This window comes from Triturus cristatus, chromosome 7 (assembly GCF_964204655.1).
Source record: "Triturus cristatus chromosome 7, aTriCri1.1, whole genome shotgun sequence".
NCBI lineage: Eukaryota > Metazoa > Chordata > Amphibia > Caudata > Salamandridae > Triturus > Triturus cristatus.
Genome location: NC_140590.1, coordinates 1,085,865,252 through 1,085,886,590, shown reverse-complemented (window position 1 = coordinate 1,085,886,590; position 21,339 = coordinate 1,085,865,252).

Sequence of the window (21,339 nt, the reverse complement as noted above, 5' to 3'; positions counted from 1 at the left end):
CCACATAGTAATGCAGGCACGATTTGTGTTGCCTTGGGTTACTCTAGATTTGTTAAGTCACACAGGTTCACGAAGGTGGCCTTGAGTGACTTGGTAAATCTCATTTTAGGTTTTGCACCCCCACATCCCCTTGCGTGCAAAACCTTTCATAAAATTGGCCCCTGGTTTCTGACATGCGCTCCAGCGCAGTATGCCTTAACTCATGCCGAGGTACCTGTAAAAGCGCAACAAGATGACAGAGGTTGGCGTTAAATGCTTTTTGGTGCTATTTTTATTTAAAAGTTAAAAAATTCATATCTCCGTTTCCTTTATTGGATTATTGACATTTTGGTGTCATTGTGTTCATCAGAATAGTCTCTATTGTTAAAAAGGAGTGGGATTTTTATTGTGTTGTGCTTTTTACTTTAAGTTTGTCTTCTCTGTGCCTTTTCTACCAGAGGTTGAGTTCAAGTTTAAACGACTGAAACCTTTACTGGACCTAACAACACTAGTGACATTATTACTTGTGAAGGACTACTGTCCACTCCAACTAATAATCCACTTTCTCGGAGATATGTATAATTAATTCACATTCATGGTGCAAAATATGCCTTTTCCTTTGGTAAAACTGATAACTATGTGTACTTTTCTACACACATCTCCTGTCTTTGATGTATGTAGACATTGACTGTACAATCTGTTGAAAGTAGAAAACCAAGGGGCACAGTTACTAAACGTTCACACAGTGCAGGGCAGCAAGCAGAGTTGCTGTGCTGCATGAAAGGGAGTGTTATATGGCCCTTAGGGACATTGTCGACATTGCTAAGAGCATGAGCTTTGCTGCCATGATGCTGCTTTTGCGCATGTTACTACATTACTTTATTTTTGCAAGACTCTATTTATGCCATTCACACGAGAACCGTCTGCTTTTCACGTTCTCTGCTGCGTTCTTGGAGTTTAGTCTTAACACGTTGTAGAAGGTCGATAAACAATGCCCCTTGTTATTCTGTTCTGGTCAGTCCCTAGCACCTAGACATAACATGTTAAACACAGCTGCAATGCTGGAGACTCGTGCTTTGATATTACGGGGATGCATGTTGTTTTAACACACACTTGGAGAAAGCCTTTCCATGGAGAAGAGCTATGCTATTCCTATGATGTAAACCTTACATCCAGGCTTTAAGGTATAGGGTCTGCTGTCAAAGCCCAGAGATCTTCCTCTATATAAATAAACTTCTTCCAGTCAAGGGGAGGGTGGTTAGGCCTTAAAGTCCTTATTCCACTGTCTTTATAAAATGACTTCCCCCTTTGTATTCTATGGAATTGTAACAATGCTAATCATTCTGAGCTTATGCATTTTGCTGCTGGTAGTGGCTCGTATACTGTATTGTACAGCACGATAGTTAAAAAAAATATTTTGAACTATTGCAGTGACTCTGCCAATTCTTATTGTGGACAAGTGAGCAAGCAAAACGGTAAGTCTTGCTACCATGATTCCTGATACAGTCGGGAGTGTTGTGTTCTAGGTTGTCTAATCATTTGTAGCTTCGTGAATTTTGTAGAAGAACAAATGAGACACTATAGCTTGTCGGTTTTGAGATTTTGGGTACTAAGGTGATATGTTGGTACACCCCTATCCACCGAGGTCCTGTTTTCCTGCGAAAAGTTCAGTGTAGGTGCAGAATCCCCACAACAGTGATATATCTACTAAGATATGATGCTCTTCAGCTCACTACCTGTGCTTGGTGCACTAGAGACTGCCTACCACCAATGCAGGCACCCCTGCATCATGCTGCAAGAGTAGCTGTGTAACGGGCAGGATTGTTTTTGTGTAGTAAGGTATGCCTTCCTGCACAAAAACAATTCAAAGAGGAATGAAGAAGGAGCAAAAAAGATTATTCTTCTTGTACGCTATCCTCTGGGAGGCATACCGATTTAAGGCAATCCCAAGTTTATAAACATTTGTAATTCTGGAATTGTGTCAAATCAATGGGTGGATGCCAGGAAATACCCTTGCTCAACCATGGAATGCCTACCAGCTCAAAATGTAATGTAACATTGCGCAAGCTGCTGCGTTGCATTACATTTCTTTACAAAGCATCGCAAGGTGGCACAAATCACCCCTTCCATGGATTTCCAAATCTGAATCAAGAATATGTGTTGCCTTGCACTATGTGATACATGCACAACATAACTCCTTCAGACAACTGGCCCCAAGTATTTACCAATTGGTTGGTACAAAAACACACATTTTGATACAATGGGTCTCATGGATGAGTTTTTTAGACCCTTATGTACTTTGGGAAGTAAATTTATATGAGTCATTCTGAGATTGTCGTTGTAGAAATGTGCTTATGTTATCACTTATCCACATCTGTCCTATTGGTTGTTCCAGATGATAGCTTAACGTTTTTTGTATGTCCTTATAAAAATTTACATTGAGTTTCAGGTAAGTGCTTTCATAGTTAAAATATTAAGAAAGCTTAAGCTCATACAAGTGTTTATCCATTTTGAGACAGATGAAAGTCTAGACGCATTCTAGGAGGGCCACACATGATGTCCTGTACAAGGAGTAAGCATCTGAAAGATCTACTGAGGTAAATGCATCTTTTTGCATGCTCACCCATATTTTGTGGACACATTTTGTGGACTGATACTGCTATTTCCTTTTGACTCTGTGCACTGGGATTCTACTAACCAGACCCAAGTGACCACTAAAACATGTCAAAATTAATGTTAGTCCTAATTGGCTTATTTAACTTATGTATGCGTTCCGAGTATATGATACAAATTGTGTCCAAAGCCTGTAAGTTAAGAGTCACTAGTGGACTAATGCACACATTATGACACATAGTACAGTGAAAGTGCAAACCCGATTGCAGGACTAGTACTATAACCTGTTTGTGCAGTTTTAAAGATGCATACTCAACCCATCAAATTAAACCCCAAATTAAACCCCGGCCTAAACCCTCCATTTGAATCTGAATACGTTGTGCCTAAGTAGGCGTTAATGCGCATAAAGCTGGGTGTTTCACATTGTAAAGTAGGACATGTAAACGTTTAATGTTAAACTTGTCCTTATAGTTAAAAGACCTCAGAAGCTATTTTCTCTGTAGCAGGGTTAGCTGTTCCACAGGAAAGCACTGGGATACAATATTAAATGCATTAATGTTGTTTCAGTCTAGGTAACAACTACAAAGTTCTTTCTTTGAATTTTTAAAATATTGCACAAGCTCAATTCACTGGTAATGTCAGATTTGCAATAAATATCTTACAAAAGCAACCTTTGGAAAGTCAACTTTTCCAAGCGTAAAGCCTCTAAAAGCTTATTTGCATTAGCTTACAATTGTCACAGGGGAGCTGAATAGCCCCTTAGTGAGGAGTGAACTTGCTTGCAGGGCTGAGACAAAGGCAATTGGTTTGGGCAGGGGTTCTCTGAAGGAGGACCATCTAGGTTGCACCCAAGAAATTGATTAACCTAAAAGAGGTCTATCCACTCACAGGAAAGTGCTAGCTGACACCTGGACAGGGCCCTCTTTTGTTCACGTAGTCAGACAGGTACCAAAACCAGTGAGAGGGAAAATGTCCAGCAGAACTGGTTTGATGTTCTTGGGACCCTTGACTGTGTCAAAGTGCATTCTTTCAAACATCCCAAGAAACCTGGCACTTAGAAACTTTTTGGCTTGAGGTTCTCCAGTGGACTAGGACAAACTTGCAAAGACAATCTAATGAAGGTGCCTTGCCACTGAGCTGATGCTTCAAGTGACACACATTTGGGCTATTAGCTTACAGGAAATCTGTTTCAGCTGAATTCCGCAGCGAGGGTATCTGGCTTCATGGAACCCTGTTCGGCTACTGCTTATAGACTTGCCCCACTAGAGGAATCTGAACTCCAAAAAAGTGACTAAGTCTGAACGTAGAAACCTTTACAAGGCAAAGATGCCAAAAGTAAGCAGCTCAGAGGGCTTTCCTTGGGTGCAAAGTTAGAATTGCTCCCTCTGCAATTTCATGACAAATTCCAATGACGTCACTGAGACCTTGTTCGACAGTTATCCAGCCTAGAGGAATTCTTCTCAGCCACAGACATTTGCCTTGCCCCACTGATGATTTTTGACTTACATTCCAGAGAAGGTAAAACTTCTTACCAGGACAAACCTGGTTTCTGTATCTGACCCCTGCTTCATTGTGGTCAGGCTTAAATCGCACCTAGGCACCGGTCAAGCACAACCTGAAGACTGCAGTTAGTGCTTAATGCTTTTTGGTGCTATTTGTATAACTTTAAAATTCAAAATCCCTAGTTTACCTTATTGGAATTTTAGTGTTATGTTGCCCTTTCGTTCATTAAATTATTATCTGTTTTTATTAATCAGAGTAGGCATTTTATTGCAAAAGAATTAAATATAATGTACCTAAATTCTCATTCCATGGTCAAACACCAGTTGGAAATATTTAACCATCTAGACACTGACTCTCCTGACATGTTGTTCTTAACAGAAACTTGGCTGACAGAGGAGTCCACCCCAGATATCCTAGCTGCACTCCCAGATAATTATTACCTCCTACAAACTAATAGATCAACTTTAAGGAAACAGGGTGGGGTGGTAGTCGTCATCAATAAGGACCATCATTCACTGCCATCTCACCACTAGAGATAACACTAGTAGACAACCTAGTTATCAAACTTGATTCCCCAAATAGCACTGTAGTCTGTGTAGTTCTGTATAGGCTGCCCACCTCAATGCCGGATTTCTGTAAAGCATTTCAAACTGTATGGCATCTCTGATAGTGGACAATTATAATGTTCTGATCATTGGTGACATTAACTACTGCGCTAATGAGGCGGATGGGGGAAAGAGCACCAAGGAACTGACCAAGTGGTCTTTAAAGTTTGAAACTCACACAACACATCCAAGGACCCACACACATTAATGGTCATACACTTGACCAAGCCTTCTCTATTAACCTGAACCGGCAGAAATTAGTAATCCAACCCTGCTTATGGTCTGATCACTACACAGTTAGTTTTACTGTGTGTGATATCACTCTGCCCAATACTACGTCCCTTCAAAAGCATCTATCCAGGGATTGGAATCGCATCAACTTAGAATCCTCTGCAGAAAAGATAAGGTGTCGACCCACAGAGGCTTGACCACTATAGGCCTATTTCACTCCTGCCACTCCTGGCCAAGGTATTAGAGACGCACTTAGCAAAACTCTTAGGCACCTTTATAGAAAACACTAATTTGTTAGACCCAAATCAGGCAGGTTTCTGCTCATCCCACTCTACTGAATCTACCATTCTATCCATCATGGATGATCAAAAAAAAAGGCTCATATGGACTCACTGAAGCCCTGATCCTCCTGGACATGTCTGTGGCGTTCGACACCGTCAATCATGACATCTTGATGGAATGCATTGCTACAACAGGTCTCAGAGGGGCTGCTCTAAAGTGGTTTCCATCCTTCTTAGTAGACCGAGACAATCAGTGTGGCTCTCGCCTTACAAATCCGGCAAAAGCAACCTCATTTGCGGAGTAACGCAGAGTTCATCATTGTCTCTGCACCTTTTCAAAGTATATATCCGACCCCACACATTCACGCTCCATCAGATGGGTGCACAGATTTATAACTATGCTGACGAAATGCAGCTGATTTTCTCCATAGATGATTCCATAAATTCCAAGGTGCTCCGTAGGAATACTATGCTGTTTATCAGGAATTGGATGAATAAAAATCAGCTAAAATTAAATTCCAATAAAACTGAAATCATCATCCCTAACAATAAACATCAGCATCGGACCCCTACTCATTGGTCCGCAGAGCTAGGACCTGCACCTGCCCCTAAGACCTCGATAAAGAGCCTAGGCATTCATAGTGACTCTGAGCTCACCATGAACTCGCAGTTTGGGACAGTTACTTCAGCCTGTTTCTTCCAACTTAGGAAACTACGCAAAATCAGAAGGTTTTTCAGCAGGGAGGCCAGCATTCAAATCATCATCGCCTTGATCCTATCTAAAATAGACTATGCCAATGCAATCTACCTAGGCCTCCAGCGTAACCAGATAAACCGTCTGCAGCTGATACAAAATCAGGCTGCAAGAATGATCTATCAACAAGGCAGACGCTGTCACGCTAAATCACTGCTGAAGGAGCTGCACTGGCTTCCAGTAGAGAAGCGTTCCATGTTTAAAACGGGATGCATCCTGTTCAAAGACATTCATGGTACTGACCCCAAGTACATTTCCTCAAAAATTCACTGGTACTCCCCAATGCGCACTTTAAGATCCATGCACATGAATTTACTGGTGGTACTGGGCTTGAGACTTAAACGCACGGGGCAATCGCACTTCTCAATTCAGGGACCCAAGTTCTGGAACTCCCTGCCCATATCATTGAGACTAGAAACTGACCATCTGCACATCAGGAAAAAGATAAAGACCTGGCTTTTCTTGCAAGCTTACAGTTAGACTTGGACTGCTCTTAGCGGTGTCTCCAAGGAAGGAATAAGAAAATATATCAGCACCTAGAAACCTGTTGGTGAACGTGTGCTCTACAAATTTTCAATAACATAACATAAGTGAAGCTTGTTTGCTCTGTATCAGAGCTCAGGTTTAATTGGCTGAAAATGTTACGGGTTCTAACAAGAACAGTAAGATTATTAATTGTGGTGAACTGCCATCCAACCTACTAATAAGACACTTTCTCACATTGTTCTTCATTGGTGGGATCCAGAACTTGTGTTAGCAGTACAGCTCAGCTATCAAGTTAGAAATTAAAAATCTCTAAATTTAACTGAAAGCAAAAATTGATGTTTGATTTTGAATTAGCATCAGGTCTTTCATTGGGTCATATTTGATGTTTACTTATTAATTTGTATTCCAATTCTGCACCTTTTAAATGTTTAAAGGAAAATGGAGTTGGATCTGACTGCCCTGACAACTTTTGCAGTAATAGGAGGTAAAGGCTCTATGCAAAGTGTTAAATCTGGTCACCTCCAATGTAACTGGTAAGTGCAATTTTGTGGGAGCGACACACAAATACCAGAAGCCAAGCCCTAACATCAACTAGAGCCCTGCGGCCACCGGGTACTTGTATAGCAGTTCAAGTGATCACAACAAGCAGGGGAAGTGAATAAACAAAACAAAAGATGATATTTTCAAGGTGTGCTTCAAAGGGACTGCATCCAACCAAGACTCTAGGGATTCCAGCAGAGGCACTAAGGAAAGCTCCATACATACATCAACATAGGAAGAGTAACTCCATTAAAACTATTGCTTCAATGTGCATAAGATAACAAGAAAATCCTGAATAACTGATGAATATGTGTCTTTACCTATCTCCTACTTTCCATCTTATTTTTATATGTAGGAACTCATAACAGCCGTGTAGCTCTGTAAATAATAAAATTAAGTAGAGTGTCGAGTATTTACTACTGACAGTTATTCTTATATTTCTCCCAACGAACCCCTTTTACTATGTAATAGCTATGTAATAACAGTGATGAGAGTTGTAAGAAACATTATGTTATACCAGAATTGCATCATTCCAGTAGTTGTCTCCTAATGCTTCCAAAAGAAAAAATATAGTTCCCAGCATGGCACAAAAACACAGTTCTTGTACAAATTATTTTGTCTTGCAGTCAGTTATGAGGATGTATTGAACAGAAAAAGGTCATTAATAGTCAATTTTTTCTTCACTGAAAGCTCCTGTTTGATTTCAGAAGTTCATGGTCTCACTACACAAGTGGTGCGTAAATGTCCAGGGTTATGTGTATGCATTCATCTTTCCAATATGACAACCAGATGCGTGTATTTAAAGTTTGTTGTACCTTATGTCTCCACAGATATGAATTGCGAGAAAATACCATCAACTGGAAATCAAAGAGCACACTGAGACCCCCTTAATAGAAATTAAAAGAGGATTTCTCCAAAATGTTGTACCAGGAAAACAGGAATTGACTCAGATTTCGGGACGAATAAAGAAGTTTCAAAATTAAGGAATGTAGCAATCGACAAGGTAAGTATTCCAAAAAGATAACACGAATTGCAGGCAAGAATCTGCTCCAGAGGAAAGGTTTAATGCAACTGCCTTCAAAACACCTGACTGTGATTAGTGCAGTTTTCAGGAGAACCGGAGCAGGGGCATGCAAAAACACTAAACCACATCCCATGCCTAGGTCTCTCACTCTGCTTCTCCTACGCTGCATGCCCGAGCTTGAATGTGATACAGATCAGGGTGATAAAAATATGCCCACTTCCACGGATAGAGTAATTTCACAGTTACACGCACATGTATTCATCATACGCTAGGGCCCATTTCACTAACATACGCTCCAATACTCTACCAGCAGCAAACCTGTGGGAAGAAAACTCCTAAGCACCCTGCATCTATATCTAGGCGATAGGACCAGTTTAGTGGCTGTCTAACATAATATAATCAATCTATAAACAATAATCAAAAAGTATTCAATAAATGACAACGAAAGAAATAGTCAACACCATGTTTAAAAGTTATATTGCTTTATCTAAAATTAGTCAAAGTAAATCAGAATAAATCATTTCTCATAATTACCTATTCTAACTAAGTGTCAGAACGAGTCAGGACCAGTCTCTCGGTAAAGTCTTTAGGACCAGGTCCTCAGCATCAGTTCTCAGCAACGCAAGTTCACGCGGCAAAGGCAACGAAAGAGAGTGCGGGGAGAGCCCTCCCTAAGCTAACATTTTATAATGCAAAATACAATGGAAACCCACATTAATTTGTCAAATAAAATTGTATCACTGAGCAGAACGAGAAGGAAGGGATGTAACTTTGCAACATCTTGAAATCTCCGCTCAGGAAAAGTCATAATACACAAACTTCGGAACAGGAACCAAAAATTTGAAACTATTAAAGTTCATTTCCCTCGGCAAACCGGCTTTAGCACAGTGCTCTTTCAAAGGCTCTTTGTTTACCAAGGACAAATCATTTCTTTTGGAGATCCTCCAAACTTGCTGATGTCCTCCCGGAAATTTCCATATAAGGACTACGGTCAGTTTGTCTTTAACCAAGTTCCAGCAGGGGTCTCCCTTGTCACATCACAGATTTCGCCTGCACCACAGCTCAGCCAGGCTTCAAATTACTCTCGGTTATTTCATAAAGGCCTCCATAGGCCACAATAGACCATCTTTAATTAAAGAGACAAAATAAAAATTACTACATCATAATGATTAGACAGTGTTAACCCCATTAACACCCTTATGTGTATGCATTTATCTAGCTTTGCGACATATAGAGCATTAATTCAGACAGCATTTTGTGCTCAAAAATAAATAGCACGCAGCAACGTTTAAACATGAAAACTTGCACGTTATTGTGAATACAAAAACAGCACATTTAAGCTTGCCCTTGTGTAGCTTTTCTCTTGTGTTAGGACAAACGGGTTGATTAGTAAAACATACTTGCACAAGACAAATAATTAGTTGTTAATTATTAATAAATTAATTAAACGCATAGACATGCCAGAGCTTCAAAAGCCCATGAATTTTCAAAATGAAAACTCTGCTCCAGCAATCCCCCCTTTGGTGATTTTATCACCAAATAAACCCAAAAAAAAAATTAGTGAAAATTTAGTCCCATTTTAGGAGAAATCAGAAATGTCTTTTCCCCTTACACAAAAATTACACACCAGTCACTCTTTCATCATCTCTCTTAGTCTCTAAATAAACACTCTCCCTCAATTCTTCTAATTCAATCTCTTCTGGTTCTCTTTTTGAATTCTTCAAAATCTTGTTTTCCTTCTTATTTCTCAGTTTCTCTTTTTCCTCTTTCCCTCTCCTGTTTTTACAACACACACACACTAATCTTAGTATCAGTAAAGCAACAATTATACAAGACAATGGAAACAATATTCTACCTATAATAGTACTACCTATTTTTGCAATAAAATCCTTAACAGCTATCATCTTATTAGCTATTTTAGTCCATAAGCTCCCAGTTTCAAGTGGTACTAATTCTTCATGCAAATCAGTAATATTTCTAATATAGACCTTCAGGTCTCTACTTTCATCAGGAATGTAAGTGCAACAATGTTGTACTTTCAAAATTCCACAAACTCCACCATCCTTGGCCAAAAGAATATCAAGGGCAAGTCGATTTTGCATTGACATGGCACGTACGGCACTTAACTCCGTATACACCAAAAGAAACCCACCTGCGGTATTTGTCGATAAGCGATCAACCACTGTGGACAATTTCCGAATTCCATAAGCATTTAAAGAAATTCCCACTGCTGGAATCAAAACCCCAAAAATGTCTCCCACAATTTCAGACCAAGTCTCTCTTTTAAAACGTTTTAATAGGTTAATATCTTCTACATCACTTATTTTATCTGTATGAAAAATTTTAGGAAAAACTAAACCCACATAACACGTGCCATACCAATGGTCAGGCAACTTGTAATAAGCCTTATTCCCACACACATAGTACACTCCTGGAAAAATCGTATCTTCACCACCTCTGAAACCCCAACCAGTCGCAACAAAGTATGTATCATGGCACTCACTAGTCCCCACAAAATATGTATCATATTGGGATTTCCTTCTGGTAATGCATAATTTACCCTTCTGCGGTGCATCTAGAGCCAAAGTTGGACTAGCTCCATTTCTCAACTCTTTTCCCATTTCAATGTCCCAAATTGTCTCACTCACTTCATATTTTCCCCCTTTCTCATGCATGTTCACTCTTCTTTCCTCTACCATATCCAGGAAAGCTTTCTCCTCTTCTTTCAGACTGCAAGTTAAATTATTCTTAAAAATGTAATCTAATGTTAGTCCTTTTTCTTCAATAAAAATCTCACCAAAAGTGTTAGCGTCTTTAGCTGGATTCAGCTCTTTGTTCATTGGCAAATGCCCAAAAATACTATCTCTGTTTGACATGTTATAATCTATTTTCCCTAACAAATAAAAAACACTACTTAAAATACTACAAGAAATACCATATGTAGCTGGTAAATGGTGATAAGTAACACCCTCTGAAACAGATGCAGGTAACTGCATGCAGACATAGCAATCCCTTACTTCCATAGTCTTCACATATTCATATAACAATTTAGAAAAAACATTACTAGAAAAATTATTAATTGACCTATCCTTGTGTATGTAACTACTACTTCTAATTGGAACTACTTTTTGTGAATTCTTCTCTGTATTAGTCTTGTTTTCTATGTCCATCCCAAATTCAACTTTAAAAGTAACTAATAAAACTAAAACACCCCATAGAAGCATTAATAATCCAGTACAACAGCAGCACATCTTGCACCACCTTTTAAAGAAGGCACATCTATTTTGATTATTCTCTATGTTAGCCATTCTGCTTTAACTTCTACTACTCCACTACTGAAATTAGAACTTTTCAAATCTTCAACGTTGGTTCCAAACTCTTCAACTTTTCAAACGAATCTTCCTGTTCACTCAATCCAAGTGAATCCTTCTTTTACTCAGTTTGGATATTCATCATTTTTCACTCCAGTTTCTTCAACATCAAGTTGTATCAAATCTCCAACACCCAAATCCTCAGTATCTGACTCTTCTCCAATGTCAGTCAAGAGTACTTTCAGGATTTCACCAGTATCTTCCTCAACCACTTTTCTCAAGACCACTTCCGGATTATCTCGAGTCACTGTTTCTTCTTTTCCTTCTTCAGACAGTGTCACATAAGACCATTCCGGTGATCTGTACTTTTGGTTGGGTCTTTTAACTCTTTTTATTTCTACTGGTTCTTTTGATCTCTTTGATTCTTCTTCTTCAGCTCTCGAAGTTTGACTTGATACTTCATTCACTTGTTCAGCTTTCGATGAATTTTCTCTTATTATCCTGTATCTCAGTCTTTTCACTCCGTTGTTAGGCCAACGATCTCCTTTCACAACCTTTTTCGGCCTTAGTTCTTTAACACTCTTTTCTTCAATCGAAGTTCTCTTTCTCAGAACTCGACCCTCTGTTTGTTCATTTTCATCATCCGATTCTGTTTCAATTGCCTCTTGCTTTCGTTTCTTAGCAGTTTTCTTTTCTTCCACAGATTCTTTCACCACTATTTGAGACTTCCCTACTTCTTTCCCTCCTCGAATCTCCGACACGCAATCTTCTTGCTGTCTACTTGTCCCTTTACCTAGCTCCTCATGAATGTTCCCTACACCTCCTCGGGGGTCTTCCGCAATCTGTCCCTCTCTAACTTCTTCTGACCCTGTTCCTTCAAGAATAATCTCAAGTGGTTCTTCAATCTCCTCCTCTTCTGATTCAGAAGTAGTCTCAATGTGTTTTCTCTTTTCTTTTCTTTTTCCTCCACTGCTACTCGAAACTTCAGGCTCTTTTACAGAATCCAATCTTCCTTCTGATACTCGCAGTGAATCTCTTGAAGCTCTCTCTGCTTCTTTTCTCACTGATTCTGTATCTTCAGGATCTTCACCATCACTGGAATCTGACTCTTCATAATACTCTTCACCAGTTCCCTCTCTCGGGCTTGGAATTCTCAGAGTATGACTTGCATGTACCCAGTGTCTCACTCCAGCACACTTTACTGCAGTCGTTATAGTCAGAATAACTTGTCTCGGCCTTCCCCACCTTGGAATCAAGCAATTTCTTCTTCTGTGCACCTTAATCCTCACCCAGTCTCCTGGACTTAGATCATGAGCTTGCTTCTTCTCAAGTGTGGTAGCTTCTTCTCCAACCTGGTGAAACACAGAATGAACTGCGTCAGCCAGGCCTTTACAGTAATCCAAAATCATGTCATCAGTTATTGTCACCAACTTATTCACAGGCACAAATGCATGACGCATTGCACGTCCCATAATGATTTCATGCGGACTCAGACCTGTAGTTCTATCTGGAGTAGATCTCATAGTCATCAAGACTAGAGGCAGAACATCTGGCCATTTCATGCCAGTGGCTAGACACATTTTCCCAATTCTATTCTTGATTGTGCCATTGATCTGCTCAACCACACCAGAAGCCTCTGGTCGGTATGCACAATGTAGCTTCTGCTGTATTTTTAATGCTTCACAAATCAAACCAATGAGTTCATTTTGAAAGTGTCTACCTCTGTCAGACTCAATTGTAACTGGAAACCCGAACCTAGGAATCAACTCTCTCAACAGTAATTTTGCCACTGTCAATCCATCATTTCTTCTAGTCGGGTAAGCCTCCACCCACCTTGAAAACAAACAGACTACCACTAGAACATACCTCAGTCTGTTCACTTGGGGCATTTCAATGAAATCAATTTGCATTCTTGTAAAAGGACCTCCTTCCCTGCCAATTGTCCCTAAACTTACCACTGTCTTTTTCCCAGTGTTAAACTGCTGACAAATTAAACACCTTTGACAGATGCTCTCCGCAATTGTCCTAAACTTTGCATTGTACCAGGTCTGTTTAAAGGACCTAACCATCGCGTCCCTCCCCAGATGTCCCTGGCCATGATACATCCTTGCCATTGACGACAAAATTGAGTTTGGCATCACTGGTCTGCCATCTCTGTAGACCCAAACATGGTCTGTTTCTCTTGGAGCACATCCTGCCTTGACCCAATCTTGTTTCTCTTCTTCTCCTGCCTCATCTTGTAACTGTTTCACTTCATCCCACGTTTCTAGGACATTAGTAAACATCACAGAAGAAAAAGACATTTCTTCCTTTTCTCTTTCCCTATTAATTGATTGGTTAGTCTTCGCACAATACTGTGCCACATCGTTGGCATATCTGTTACCAACAGTAATAAAATCTTCTCCTGAAATATGTGCTGCACATTTTACAACTGCTAACTCCTTAGGCAGCTGTATCGCCTCAAGCAATTTTCCAATCAGCTCAGCATTCTTTATCGGAGTTCCACCCGATGTCAAGAAACCTCTTTGTAGCCACAGTTGGCCAAAATCATGCACCACTCCAAATCCATACTGACTATCAGTCAACACAGTTGTTCTCAAATCCTTCCCAATCTCACAAGCTTTTGTCAATGCCACTAATTCAGCAACTTGCGCAGATTTCACTCCTTTCAATGGTGATGCTTCCATAACCTCTGAAACTTTGCATACCGCATATGCTGCACATAGCACACCATTATCATTTCTTAGACATGATCCATCCACAAACAGCACATAGTCATTCTCAGGTAAGGGAACATCTTTGATATCTGGTCTCGGTTTTGTACAATACTCCAGCACATCCAAACAATCATGATCATCTTCCATCTTTATACCCACATTCTCAATATCCGGCAAGAGTGTCGCTGGATTCACATTCGTACATCTTTCAAGAGTCACATTTGATGCTCCCAGAATCACTTTCTCATACTTAGTCAACCGACTATTTGACATATGCTGAGTTCTGCTTCTTGTCAAAAGAATTGCCACATTGTGAGGTACGAATACCCTTACAGGATATCCCATTATGATTCCCTCACTTTGTTCCAGGCTTCTGCATGTTGCAGCCACAGATTTTAGACAACCTGGTAAACCCACAGCTACAGGGTCAAGTGTCGATGAGAAGTACGCAATAGGCCTTCTCAATTGCCCATGTTTCTGGATTAACACTGAAAGTGCACATCCATTTCTCTCACTGCAGTACAGTTCAAATTCTTTTTCATAGTCTGGCATACCCAGAGCTGGAGCTTCACACATTTTAGTTTTGAGCTCTTCAAATGCTGCCAATTGTTCTGCATCCAAATCCAATGGATCTGTCATATCACTTTTTGTCAATTTAATCAATGGCTTTGCTATCAGGGAAAAATTAATTATCCACTGACGACAATATCCCACCATACCCAGGAACATTCTCACTTCTCTCTGGGTTTTTGGAGCTTTCATTTCTCTGATTATTTTGATCCTGTCAGTAGTCACTTTTCTCAGACCTTTCTCAATATTATGTCCAAGATAATGCACCTCTTTCTTGCAAAATTGCAATTTGGCTGGAGATACCTTTAACCCTCCATCTGCCAGATGATTCAGTAAAGCTATGGTATCCACTTCACAAGCTTCACGTGTCTTTGATGCCACAAGCAGGTCATCAATGTACTGCACTAGCACTGAGCTCTCAGGCATGATCAGACTTTCCAACGATCTTTTCAATAACTGATTGAATATCGAAGGACTCTCCGTATACCCCTGTGGGATACGACACCATGCTAAAATACGCTGGCCAAACCTAAATGCAAAAATCGGCTGGCTGTCATGATGCAATGGAATTGAAAAGAATGCATGACACAAATCAATCACTGTATACCACTCAGCATCATGTGGAATTTGATACAGAATCACTGATGGATTTGGCACGATGGGACAACATGCCACCACAATCTGATTAATTTTTCTCAGGTCTTGCACAATCCTGAACTTGCCATTGGGCTTTTTCAGTCCCATTATCGGTGAATTACACGGACTACTCAGTAGTTCTCTTAGAACTCCTTGCTGAATCATTTTCTTAATTATAGGAGTTATCCCTTCAATTATCTCTGGTGTCATTTTGTATTGAGGAATGTTAGGATATGTAATCCCCTCTCTTACTGCAATTTTCACTGGATCTACATTATTCATCAATCCCACATCCTCTCCTGTAAAATCCCAAACTGCTCTTTTCACTGTGTCTCTCAGTATTTGAGGCAAATCCTCTGGATTGAACACTGGAAATGCACCAATTAACTCATTTTCTCTATTTTCTAGAGTCATTCGATAGAAAACATCATCATCTGGTGTCTCAAAAGCTATTCCATCTGGTGTACAGAAAATTGTGCAGTTCATCTTACACAATAGGTCCCTACCTAACAGGTTCACTGGACTCGTGTCACAGACAATGAATCTGTGCATGTCTGAAAATTTCCCTATCTGTACTCTCACTGGTTCAGTAAGACGTGTTCTGATTTGCGTATTGGCTACACCAACTACTTGGATTGCTTCATCCGAGAGAGGAAGATTTCTAACATCTGTTGACCTGACAGTTGATCTTGTCGCACCTGTGTCTACCAAAAAAGTAACACTCTCCTCATTTATTTTCCCATCTACAAATGGTCCTGCCTGGTCTATTTCTAGAGTTTCACCAAGTATGCACTCTTCTTCCTCTCCTCGGCACCGTCAATAATCACCCTCAGACTCACTCCCTTCACTCTTTAGCAAGTACTGTTGTACCTTGTTAGTACGTCTTGGTTTGTTTACCTGCTCATCATTGAAGAATCCCGAATCCTGACTGTACTTTTGTACCCCTCTATTCTGCGGTAAGGGCGGTTTTGGCTCTTGACTCTGCTGCTGCCTCACAACTTTCTGCTGTTGTTGCTGTTGGTTATTCCCTTCATTCTGCACCTGTTGATTTAAAAATTTACCCTCATTATTCACTAATGGTGGATTTGGACATTCCGATCTCCAATGTCCCAGTTGGCCACAGTTATGACACGGGAACTTCTTCTTGGCTTCCTCAAGACTTCCCTTTCCTTTTCCTGCAAATCTTGGTCTATTCCCTGTATTATTTCCTGGATTATTTGCCTGTTCCACTAACTGTGCTTCCTGTCTTTCTGCAACTTTCACTTGTGCCCACATTGCTTTTTCTTTCAGCTTTCTTTGTTTCGCTTCAATTTCATCACTGAAATATTTTGCATGTCTCAGAATCTCATCTACTTTCTTACTCTGCCAATCCACTGTGTGCTCACGAATTCTCTCACCAATTTCAGGTCTCAAACCATATACAAATCTGTATACAAAATGACTCAAATCCTTGTCTCCCAGGTGTTCATCTCCACTGAATTGTTTAAAAGCCAGTATCAGCCTTTCGTAAAAAGCATGAACTGATTCTTTTGCTTCCTGTTGTGTTCGATCTATCTTAACCCAGTCTGTCTCTTTTGGAGGAACTTTACTCTTCAGGTATACCATCACCTGATCGTACTTCCTCATCACTTCTGGATCTGGTGCCCCTGTTCTTGGATCCCTTGGATATTCCTCAGTAGGCCAACTCACAACTATCTTACACTCAGTCCACAAGTCTGCTGGAACAATTATATCAAACAGACTATTCAGGTCAACCCACAGCACTTTTGACAATTTCACAAACCTATCTACCTGCCTATACCACTCGACGGGCTTTTCTCTCAATCGAGGGAAATCATTCGTAAATGATAAAATATCCTGTCTGGTCCATGGAACATGTACATATCCTCCTCCAGGTATTTCTCTCATAGGAAACTGTTCCACTGGTTTCTCTTTTTCTCTCACTGGAAATGCTGAGTAAGTTATTCTATCTTCAGATTCCTCTCTCTTCTTATACCACCTATCCTTCCACTTTTCTACATCACCCCATCTTCGTAATAATGCCACCATTTCTTTAATCTGTCCTGTTCTACCAGAAGTATTCAAATTCTCTATGTCCTTCTCTGTAAAATCCATCCTGTACGTTTTCTGCAAAGCCTTTACTTTATCAATGTCAACTCCTTGCTCATTTGCTATCGCCCTCAATCTATCATGTGTATTTCTGGCTCTCCATGTTATGCTCTTGCACATAAACAATAATTCACCATCATGATGACTTTTCAGGATTTCTGTCGGAACTGTTCCTGTCACAAGCTCTTCTAATTCTATACGCAATTTAACCACATCAACAATTTGTGAATCTTTATCCTTTTTCTGAAGAACGTTCATCCAGTCATTTAAATCATCTACTGTTATTTCCGCAGTTTTTCTCACTGGAACCACTTTTTTCTGTGGTTCTAAAATCGGCATCCCTGAACAACTAGAATCACTAACATCCATTAATTCACTACCTGTGTCATGTCCTGTTTGTCTCAGGTCATTTCTCCCTGTTCTTTTACCTGAATCTCCTGAAGGACCAGCTGAATTATTTGCAATATATGGAACTACCAGCCCATTTTCAACTGCTCTCTGTCCGTCAAACATAGGAATTACCGGACCTATAGTAACTGGCACTGTAACAGCTTCCAGATTCATCGTTAACTCTCTAATTTTCTCAGTCAGTTCAGTTGTCGTCTTTGCTAATTGTCTGGCATTTCTGGCATTTTCCTCTCTGAAAGAACTACTATTTCTTGATTCAGGTGTCATTTTTCCTTTCTCAACTGTATCTTTTATTGGAGAAACAACTGGTGTACTTTCTTCCGATTCTGATCTATATGGAGGTGGTCTCTTGTACATCATGTCATTCAAGACCTCATCTTCATACTCTCCATATCTTCTCCTATCTGTCTCAGAAACCCTTTCTTCTGAAGGAGCAGAAGCTTCAACTGTTCTCATAGGATATAATCCCTCTGACATACTAGCATCCCGCCATCTTTTCATTCGATCCTGATGTGTCTCACGATCATGTCTCCTCCCAAACATATACCTGTAGTATCCTCCAGACCTTTGCTTTTCTCGATCATGAACTTCCTCTTCCCATTCCACTAAAGCCTCAAACTGTGTAGGTCTCGGCTTCGGATCTAAGCATAACATCCTTTCCCGTAAATTTCTCAACACAGCCAAATTAAATGAACCATGTTCTGGGAATGCTAGAACACCATCTTCTTTAGTATACCCGACCCAATTCTGCAACCATATACAGGTATGTAATCCATATTTCGCAACCATGAAGGATGCAGGTGTTTTCGCTGGAGGTAGCAACTCACCCTCTCTTGTCTTAACCTCTTTATCTTTGCTAAACCACTTCTTAACCTTTCCAAAGAACGTCTTTTTCTTTTTCTCTTCTTGGTAATACATTTTAGTGAGCGCTTATCAAACTCTCTACTCTGTTAAGTTGTAATTCTCGCTAACGCACCAGTCCTGGAGCGTCTACGTCACTAAGCAGCTCTTCCAATCCCTGCGCGACTCACACTAACGCACCAATCCTAGCGCGAACCCTATTCTGAATCACTATCCAATCAGTGCGCGGACCTTCTGACGTCAGCAGCCGCTGCAGTCTCTGTCTCCTGTCTCTGTCACTCGTCTACCCCTCCTTTACAAAAATTCTCAGTAGACTTCGTGTGTCAAAATTTCTACAAAATCTATTAGTTACAACATGAAAACATCTCCATTGTCTGCTTCGCTAACCACAGAATAGTAAAAAAGAGTCTATTTCTCAAGAATCAACAACTTTACATACATCTCATAACTGTTTCCTCTAGGACGTATCCAAAAGAGTCTTACAATCAATAAATGTATATGCATTCACGCACATTCATACAAGAAAAAATATAGTACATACACACAGAATCCTGCTTCCCGAGAACAATCTGTCCTACTACAGAATTATAACATTCAACAACTAAGCAGCTTACCTCTGCCCAGTTCCCCAAACAAGCTCAGAGAATACCTATTACTCCTCCCGCAATAAGCTTTAACGGAAATCCTTACAGATCCCTGGGACTTAAGACCAGAGTTTCACAGATAACCTTCACTACGATACACACTCCTTATATACCAGAAATGTTTTCTAAAAGTAACATACAATGTCACTGATTCCGAACCCAGACAATGCGAACGCGCAACTTCAATTGTCACACGTAATTCCTTACAATCCCGTCTTTCCCGAGAGCAGCATATACATCTTTCTCTGCCCTACTACGGAACTGTTTCCAGCTTCCAAGTTCCAGAAGCACTACATATAACTCAACATTACGACTCCAACATATAGTATTAGTACATATACCAACAACATCAAAATAAATCAATAATCAATAAGCTAATTTACAAGCAATCTTATCTTATCAGATCAAGACAACCATCTAAACCATCCTCTGCTACCAGAGAAATTGATACAGATCAGGGTGATAAAAATATGCCCACTTCCACGGATAGAGTAATTTCACAGTTACACGCACATGTATTCATCATACGCTAGGGCCCATTTCACTAACATACGCTCCAATACTCTACCAGCAGCAAACCTGTGGGAAGAAAACTCCTAAGCACCCTGCATCTATATCTAGGCGATAGGACCAGTTTAGTGGCTGTCTAACATAATATAATCAATTTATAAACAATAATCAAAAAGTATTCAATAAATGACAACGAAAGAAATAGTCAACACCATGTTTAAAAGTTATATTGCTTTATCTAAAATTAGTCAAAGTAAATCAGAATAAATCATTTCTCATAATTACCTATTCTAACTAAGTGTCAGAACGAGTCAGGACCAGTCTCTCGGTAAAGTCTTTAGGACCAGGTCCTCAGCATCAGTTCTCAGCAACGCAAGTTCACGCGGCAAAGGCAACGAAAGAGAGTGCGGGGAGAGCCCTCCCTAAGCTAACATTTTATAATGCAAAATACAATGGAAACCCACATTAATTTGTCAAATAAAATTGTATCACTGAGCAGAACGAGAAGGAAGGGATGTAACTTTGCAACATCTTGAAATCTCCGCTCAGGAAAAGTCATAATACACAAACTTCGGAACAGGAACCAAAAATTTGAAACTATTAAAGTTCATTTCCCTCGGCAAACCGGCTTTAGCACAGTGCTCTTTCAAAGGCTCTTTGTTTACCAAGGACAAATCATTTCTTTTGGAGATCCTCCAAACTTGCTGATGTCCTCCCGGAAATTTCCATATAAGGACTACGGTCAGTTTGTCTTTAACCAAGTTCCAGCAGGGGTCTCCCTTGTCACATCACAGATTTCGCCTGCACCACAGCTCAGCCAGGCTTCAAATTACTCTTGGTTATTTCATAAAGGCCTCCATAGGCCACAATAGACCATCTTTAATTAAAGAGACAAAATAAAAATTACTACATCATAATGATTAGACAGTGTTAACCCCATTAACACCCTTATGTGTATGCATTTATCTAGCTTTGCGACATATAGAGCATTAATTCAGACAGCATTTTGTGCTCAAAAATAAATAGCACGCAGCAACGTTTAAACATGAAAACTTGCACGTTATTGTGAATACAAAAACAGCACATTTAAGCTTGCCCTTGTGTAGCTTTTCTCTTGTGTTAGGACAAACGGGTTGATTAGTAAAACATACTTGCACAAGACAAATAATTAGTTGTTAATTATTAATAAATTAATTAAACGCATAGACATGCCAGAGCTTCAAAAGCCCATGAATTTTCAAAATGAAAACTCTGCTCCAGCAAATGCACTGATGTAGTCATGACAGAGAGAAAGGCAATTGAAGTTGGCCCATAATGCGGATAAGGCAGATCATGAAATGGCCCTTAAGTGATGGAGAAAAGATCGCTGTGCACATATCCCCTTTGAGGATAAAGCAAAGGATGCTGCCGCAGAAGATGAAGGGGTAGTGGCTCACTTGTCCCAAAAAGTACTTATCCTTGTCTGGGAGTAAAACAGGCTCTACCAGCATAAACTCTGCTGAACGGTCCATCTGCTAGTTGGAGCTCCATGACAAGCAATGAGCAAGTGTGTTGCAG